The following is an 8,131-nucleotide window of genomic DNA, read 5'->3' as shown; positions in this document are numbered from 1 at the left end:
ACAAAAGCCATCAGCCATCAACTGCGTGGCAAATCTGAGTGCAAGCCATTCTCTTATCAAGTATACCTGTAGGCATTGCGACCAATGTGCTCCCAAGATGTATGAGGCATTAGTCATTGCAGAGTTGTAAGGACATGACAATCCTAGGATGATTATGTTCTTGAGGCTTTTTCCGCCACTTTCCATCTTTTGAAACGTGTATACTTTAGTCATGAAAACAAATATGCTACAACTGGCGTGTGATAAGCTTTGCGTATTATTTCCTAGCAGCTCATTGAAACGAGCCACGATGACAAATTCAAATGCCGTTACCTGCGCACATTTGAACAAGGACGAGGTGAGAAAGACTTGTTCAAATGTGCGCTGGAACTATGTTTCACAATGCTAATCATAACCAACTAGCCCAGCTGTCCATACTTAGCCGTTACCTCATCAGACATTCAAATTTCTTAAACACAAACAAAACCAGATAGGCATTAGAGCGAGCATCACTTAAATACATTACACTGGTTTAAAGTTATTGCACCACTTTGTGCCAGGTAAAAATGTTAGAAACACCAAAATGTTAAGATTCTACGGCCAACCGTGAAAACTAAATAAAAAAATCATTAAGCTTTCTTAAACGGGTACAGGAGGTTTACAACTGGCCGTCTTGGTGATGGACACGCAGATAGATGAGCAGCCATTCCACTGGGACGAGAATGTTGACGGCTTCACATGGAAGTCTGCGAGACACTGCAGAGTAGTTCTTGGTCCACATGAAGGAGGTTGCTTGCATACACATCTGGGCCACCATACTGAATGCATGGTGTTGCCGGAACCTTTTCCCCCTGCGTTGTGGTAAAAAAGCATGGTTAAGTTTATACGATATTTAATATGCAAAAAAAGAGGTGAGGCATGCAGACAGGACACTAGAGTAGAGAAGTGAACATGAACACGAAAAACATGAAAATTTTCATTGAATTATTTTATTAGATAAAATTTTTATACTTTGTGTCATTCATTATGAGGGTTCATAACCGCAACATATTTAATATATAAGCAGATAGAATTATCAGCTTGGTCAGTTTGCACAAGCTCGTTTGAGGCAAGAAAACGAGTTTCACAAACACAACCTCAACATTCTTGATTGAAAAAGGAAAACCTCAGATGACATGCAGTCCTGTGAGTGGGAATCGCACAGTTCAAGAAAAACAAATTAAAACTCACAGACCGAAAGCGGATTAATTGATAGGTTTTAGTAGCACAAGGGCATCTTTGGCCAATGAGCGCCAAGTCTATACTGCAAAAGATAAACTTAGTGCATCTTTACAAAGCAAATATATAAAGATGACTAATGCCTCTCTGCACTACAGATGCTTTGCTCTAGCATGAAGTCATTTTAATGCATGCACACGTGCATACACACGCTATACCCAAGTGTAAAAGCTGCAGAATTAAAATTGGGCAGCAACAAAGTCGCAACCTTTAACCATTGATCCCAAGCTGTACTAGTGACTGGAGGTAGTACCAATATCGTCAATGACGAGTCGCACTCTTTCTGCCCGATGTTACGCTGCTCTTACTGTCAAAGATGAGTTGCAGTCGGCATTGAGGGAAAGCTGCCCGCGAGAGCAGCTCCTATTTTTGTGTTATTTCTAACCAGAGACCAATGAAGTAATATATTTTTAGAATGAGAATGACACCGAAAAATTGAGTACGTAAAAAATTTGATACATTCTTCCGGAGTTAACTTGGGGGTTAATGGCTAAAGAGGCAATCAAGAAACTAGAACAAGTTTTGACATGTTTGCTACCAGTGAATGCTAGAAAATATGTTGACATTCTGTAGTTTTGTCCAACAATGCAAAAGGGATTCTTAATAACTGAGGGAATAAATGGAAAAGTATCATGAAGTATATTTCGTGAATGTAATGCAGAATCACTCAACTTCTGTTACTATATAATCTCCACTTGATTAACCTGCACTTTCTGAAATAGTTCAGGAGGTGCTGCATTTCACTACTCATTCCACCAGTTCAACATGGCAGCAACTGCATGTTGTGGTTTGTTTTACTTAGTGCAGGCTTTGTACAGGGCGAGTTCACAGCATTCCCTGCACTTGGCCGAAATGTAGTGCTTGTTTACGCAGCAGGTGTGGTGCCGCTTCTGCACGAGCGAGGTGCAGAAATAAGAGTTTCATACAATAATTACTAGAGGGAACTCTGACGTTAGTGTCCACAGGAGATCAAACAAGAACGGCTGTACCAGCATGGAAATTATGGGAAGTACATGGATTTGCCTAAACTTCGTCTATTTGGCTTCAAACGGCTTTGTGACTTTGTAAACTAGTCATTTTCAACAATATACTGTGTAATAAATAAACATTAAAATCGTCTGACGACAGGATTCAAACACAGGAACTCTAGAACAGAAGTCTGATATTGAAACCATTAAGCCACGGAGGCATGTAACGACAAGCGAGCGCAACGCCCTGATGAATTTATCGCGGGCATACCAGTGCTTGAGACGCTTGGCGCCTTTCGATTTGGCCACCTGGACAAGCTCAGTCGTTGCAATTAATAGCAATTGTGCGTGTTGGCGCCGTCTTCTGCACTTCGAAAAGTATAGACTGTGCTCAAATTTACGACAATAAGGTTTATCTAGCGTATAATATACGAAGCCACAAGAACGTCTGAATTCACAAGCACGAATATCAGACAAATCCATGTGCTTCCCATCATTCCCATGGTGGTACGACTCCAGCACCAGAGTTCCCTCTAGTAATTACTGTAAGAAACTATGGCAGAAACAGGAGTAATAAACTATGTTTTGCTGTCCCATAAATCTTACTGGTCATTAATTCCAAGATTTAGTGCAGTCACATGTCTAGTAGGCAATTGTGGTATTTTGCATAAACATTGCAAAGCCAACTGTGATGAATGTTCACTATAGTAAATTGTTTATGATCGAGTAGCATAGACTACTGAAGCAATCTCTGGAAGGCAAGTTAAGTAATTTTCTGATTAGCAGCCTTTAAACAGCATTCGAGCATATGACACATGCCCCTCAGACATGCAGGTAATATTTCCTTGCCTCAGCAAGAAGCGATGCTTCATGTTCCACGAGGCTACTTCTATCAAAGCGGTATTGGTGCTCTCTAAAAACAATGCCAATGCAGATGATCCAAATATTTTTCAGGGGCAACAGTTATGCCTGAAATCATGCTAGATTAGTTTTTTTAAACACATGCTCAGACCATGTCAGAAGTGCTTAAAATCCTCCTATTTATTAGACTGGTCATATATCTGTACACAAAGGCTACTAATTAGGTCCCATGCTATATCATCATCTTAACAAAAACTTCACTTAGTAGTACACATGCTGTGATAAGATTTGAGACCACATTGAGATGCTGAACAAGGTGAATTCATTATTTTTAAAATGGAGCTCCTGTTCTTCCAAACGAGAAGAAAGGATACTGAGGGTCAAAATTTTTCTGAATCACAACTGGAAGATGCCAGGAAAGGCAGGTGGAAACTTATTTGTAATTTTCTATTTAAATGTAGAAATGATAAAGGGAAATGAAAATCGTCAAAAAAACAACCAGGCATGGGGGGAGAACGAACCTACAGCCTTTGCATTAGGCATGCGATGCACTAACCACTGTGCCACCGAGGCAGCATTCAACCGTCCACAGTGGCCCCCCAGATTGTCGACGCTCGAACACGGCCGTAGTACCACAGTGGTTAGCATATCACATGCGTAATGTGAAGGTTATGGGTCCGTTCCCCACCCACAGGTGGATATCTTAATCCACTTTCACTTACCTAGAATTTATCATTTCTATACTTCATATAAAAAAACTTAAAACATGCTCCTGTATGCTTTCCTTGGCCTCATTATCTGCCGGCTTCTTCCAGTTCTGTTACTTCCAACACTTATACATATTCTAATCTGGTAAGTAAACAGTTTTGCATGATGCTGGAATGCAATATAAAACATTATTGCAGGGCCGTGTTATGTAGAATGCCTTACATTGCCCAGGCAAGGTGTATTAATGTCAATGTGAAAAAAAAACAATTCACACTCTAAGCAGAAATGCTGTGTACTGCTCTGTGCAACAGGGTTTTACGAAAACAACTTGTTCAGAAATAAAGCCACCAAACAACGAGGAAATATGAAAACGAGATCAAAATTTCTGCAGGTGCATGTTAAAAATTTAGCACAGCAACAGATGAAGACATAATGAAGGAAGCGCGAAGATAGTTTATTTCGGACACACGAGGCAATATACTTGAAAGATGCATATGAGCTTACACTTGGAGAAATATTGTTTATGTAGCGGCTAAACTACGAACAGGCCTAGAGCACACTGATACAAGGTGTCGAGCATGTAAATCTTATCATGCCCTTAAGTCAAAGAAACATGGCTGTTTCTCATGATTTGCTACACATGGCTGGCTCACACAACTTAGCCACTTCTATATATGCCTTGTAATTACCAGGTGGTCTGTATGACATGTGCAAGCTTTAAATATGTACAAGTGCCACGTAGCTGGACAGCACCAAGGTAATATCGTTTGCCATCCTTTTGAGGAAGTGAAACCAATTCTTGCATTTTTCCTAATTAGGTAATTAGTTATTAACAATTATTTAACTGCTCAAATATTTTATTCAAAGCAAAAGTGTCAGTGCGAAAATTGTAGAGCATCCTGAAAAATTCCCAATCCAGCTTTCTACTGCTGAGTAGGTGCAACAAATTTTTTTTTCAAGCTTGAAAGAAGCCAGTGAACACATGCAAGAAGTGCCGTGCAACTAACCGCTCGTGCACCTGAACACCATTTGGCTCCTCCTTTCATGCTCGAAAAAAACTTTTTGAAAAGAATATTTTAGAAATTGATTAATTATTATTGACTATGTTTTAGGCAAAATGCATGAAATAGTGTGACTGCCACTTCCATTTTCGGCGACATGAATTGACTCCATTTGCATGTCCAAATCCAGCTATACATGGTCCGTGTTTTGAGCTGGTTCTGTAATTTAGGCTGGTTTTGACTAATTGAAGCTTCGCACCCTAATAATGGAGTCAGCCTAAAAATAAATTGGTACATAAACAGTGGCTGTCAGTACTCCATACTGCTCTAACTTAGTGCAAAGTGCTTGTGAGCCAAGTTGGTAGTTCAAAGCAGTATTTCTCATTCTGACCTGGTGTTATAGCCCACTTACTATGATGACATGCTGTTCAGTCATACTAGTCCCAGCTTCAATCTAGGCCATGGCAGCTGCCCTCCAATGAAGGTAAAATGCAATAACGCTCATGCACTTAGATTCAGGTGTACATTAAAGAAACCAGGTTCCCAAAACTTTAGGTTTTGGAGTGTAAAAGCACATAATTTAATTTTAAAATCTAAAGGTGCTTTATTAGGAGCAGGGGCATCATTTTGAGCTTTTACTGCACTGCCATGGCACCAAGAAGCTCCAAGTAAATAAAAACAATTTCTTAGACAATGTACCTATCTTGCAAACATTTACAAACACTTCTCTGCATGCACCTCTGTTGCTGTTATATTTAGATCCGTATGCCAAGGCGGGTTATGATGTTAGAACATGTTACAAACTTTTTTTTACCGCTTTAATGTCGTTGGTTAATTTGCATCTCACTGTGTGTCGAACGCACATTTCAGTGCATCAATTTCTTCAGAAAGTGCACTCCTCCTTATTTATTTGTGCATGCAAAAAGGGTTCAGAAGAACTGCTTTTTGAAGGTCTGTATAACAAGCAAAAAACAATTCTATGTAGGCTGCACAAAGAGAGAAGATTGGTTTGTAAATATGTTATTTAGTTCTTAAAAAAAGAGGCAGCTGTCCGTATTCTGTTCCAAAGTAAAAATTGCCCCTACCTGGCTCTGCTTCATTTTCCGATGTTGATGGTCCATTCGGGGGCACTCAACTGATAGGCTGCACTTTGGCGATGTCGGGTGTGCTGTCACCAGGCCCAAGGTCGATCGACATCCTCACCAAAAGTCGAGTCCAAACGCTATAAAAGAAATATCTCATCATTTTGCTATCAGTTTTGTCATCTTGCCTGTTTCACACACGGCCGTCGGTGAAATATTTCGTCACTTGGATACTGAAAGAAATTCAAGCATTTTCTGGCAGCCAAGCTGATGATGATGATGTGTGGTGTTTTATGGCGCAAGGGCCAGGTTTTGCCAAAGAGCGCCATGACAAGTGGTAATGTTGACGATGTATTATGGAAGATGTGACTTGGCTGTAAACTGCCCTAAAAATTGGCGCTGTAAAGTGCGTAAAATCTACGTGCTATAAAATTATGGCGATGACTAATCACGAATACTATAAACATTAAAATCCATCGTGGAAGAATGATGCAAAATGGAAAATATATAGGATGGTAAAATTACTTGGAGCACTGCTGCCTCGCCAGAGCCCTTGAAACACTAGGGCTTAGAGGCATGTGCTGTACGAAAGAGCTATCACAGCGGCATCCTCTGGGCGGCAGCCAAGCTGAATACACAGTAAATGGAGAACATTAAAGAGCACATGCAGTTGTCACATTAGATTGATCAAGTACAGCAGAAACGGAAAATACATCAGTGATACTGTCTCTGTTGGTTTTGAATGCAAGAAACGTAAAAACAGGAACTTGCAGCCACGCCACTTTGAATTTCCCGCGTTTGCTACACCTCACAAGTTTGGCATCGTCCGGTACTCGGGGATAGTAACCGCTTAAAATCAAGATGAACGAGCGTCGGCATAAATTAACAGGATACTTAACCGGGCAATATTGGCGCATAAAACAACTCACGTAGCGAAGCTACCTGTCAATTACCCGATGACGCATGTGCTGGCGGTGCGGTTTGGGCGAACAATTCAAAAAGGAATGAGAGTTTCACTTGTTTCACGCCTACTAAGCTAAGACAGTATTTGAGTTTCTTACTAAACTATACTGGATATTTACGCTCCGAATAAAACGCTGGAAATTTTGTTACGTCACATTGCATACGTATGAGTGAGGAAATTGCTTTTATTGTGTTCTGCCCAGACGGCATGTAGCAGCAACCACTCTAATACAACAAAAGCATGAAAGTGGTACTCGTGACACCGAAAACAAACATATACAGCGCCAACGTTACGCCCTTTGAAGTTGGAACTAAGCACGATCAAGCCAGTTAGTTTTCTAGCTTTCATAACGCCATGAACACGACCAAACACCGAGCGAAAAAACTCTCTGCTCTCGAAAATTATTATCGCTTCCATTTATATACCTATCGCTTCCACAAGCAAAAGTCAATGGGCTAGCAGTCCACAAGCCGCAGATTAGACTGACAGCAATATATTACGGTAACGTAAAACAATTTCCACGCTGACTTAGCAGCCGCGGTGTGCTCGAAGTGCCAAAGTTCTCGTTTGCCGCTCGAAATTCACACCATGATGACGGGCACTGCATCTTTCACATGAAAAATTGCACGCTTTGCTCCGGAGCTCAATAGGAGGGCGAAACGCATTTGCACGTACCTGAAATCCGCATGCCGGAAATCCGTTGACGCTTCCGAGAACGGGGCGCACAGCCATACACCCGTACGGCGGCTTGACTTGGACGTGAGGCACTTCTATCAAACATTTCACATGCGACATGTTTCACACCGATTGCGCGAGCACCAGAAAATGACGCAGGCCGCATTGCGACGCCGAGCAGACGTGCAGCCACCGATGAGCTGTGTGCGCGGATTGCAGAGAACAAAACCATACAAAACGTTAGGCGCGAGAAGATGGCGGCTCTCGTTGCGGAGACGAAGCGGACGAAGCAATGACGCGCGAATGAATGTTGCCAACTGTTGGTTCCGCGTTATGCCGGCGGTGGTGGCTTTAGTGGCGTGTGTTGCGGCTGTCTAATTTTTTTATTTCTTTTCCCCAAATAGTATAGCTAAGATCAGTTCCTTGTTTGAATTTTTAGCTGTGTCGTTTGGCATTATCTTTGTCTTTTTATGCTGTTAAGCGGCCAATTATGGCCTGTCAGGTTCGCGCACGCCAGCTTCGCGCGCAAATCTTAGAGGCCATAAGACAACTCGTTAGGAAATGCCGTTATTGTCGTTGTTAACGTTTCATCATCCTTTCTTCACCTGAGTTAGA

General features: G+C 41.4%; 1 long non-coding RNA gene across 1 annotated transcript; it reads right to left on the bottom strand.

Annotated features, from left to right (window-relative positions):
• LOC139057898 (uncharacterized) lies at nt 1-7,931 on the bottom strand. The gene is made up of 3 exons (XR_011513077.1): nt 7,517-7,931; nt 5,881-6,017; nt 1-830 (listed from the first exon to the last, which is right to left on the bottom strand). It is a non-coding gene; the product is annotated as an uncharacterized lncRNA (long non-coding RNA).
• Between the last annotated feature and the right edge of the window lie 200 nt (nt 7,932-8,131).

The sequence above is a fragment of the Dermacentor albipictus genome, chromosome 3 (genome assembly GCF_038994185.2).
Source record: "Dermacentor albipictus isolate Rhodes 1998 colony chromosome 3, USDA_Dalb.pri_finalv2, whole genome shotgun sequence".
NCBI classification, from domain to species: Eukaryota; Metazoa; Arthropoda; class Arachnida; order Ixodida; family Ixodidae; genus Dermacentor; species Dermacentor albipictus.
This window is presented reverse-complemented; position numbering and strand designations above follow the sequence as displayed.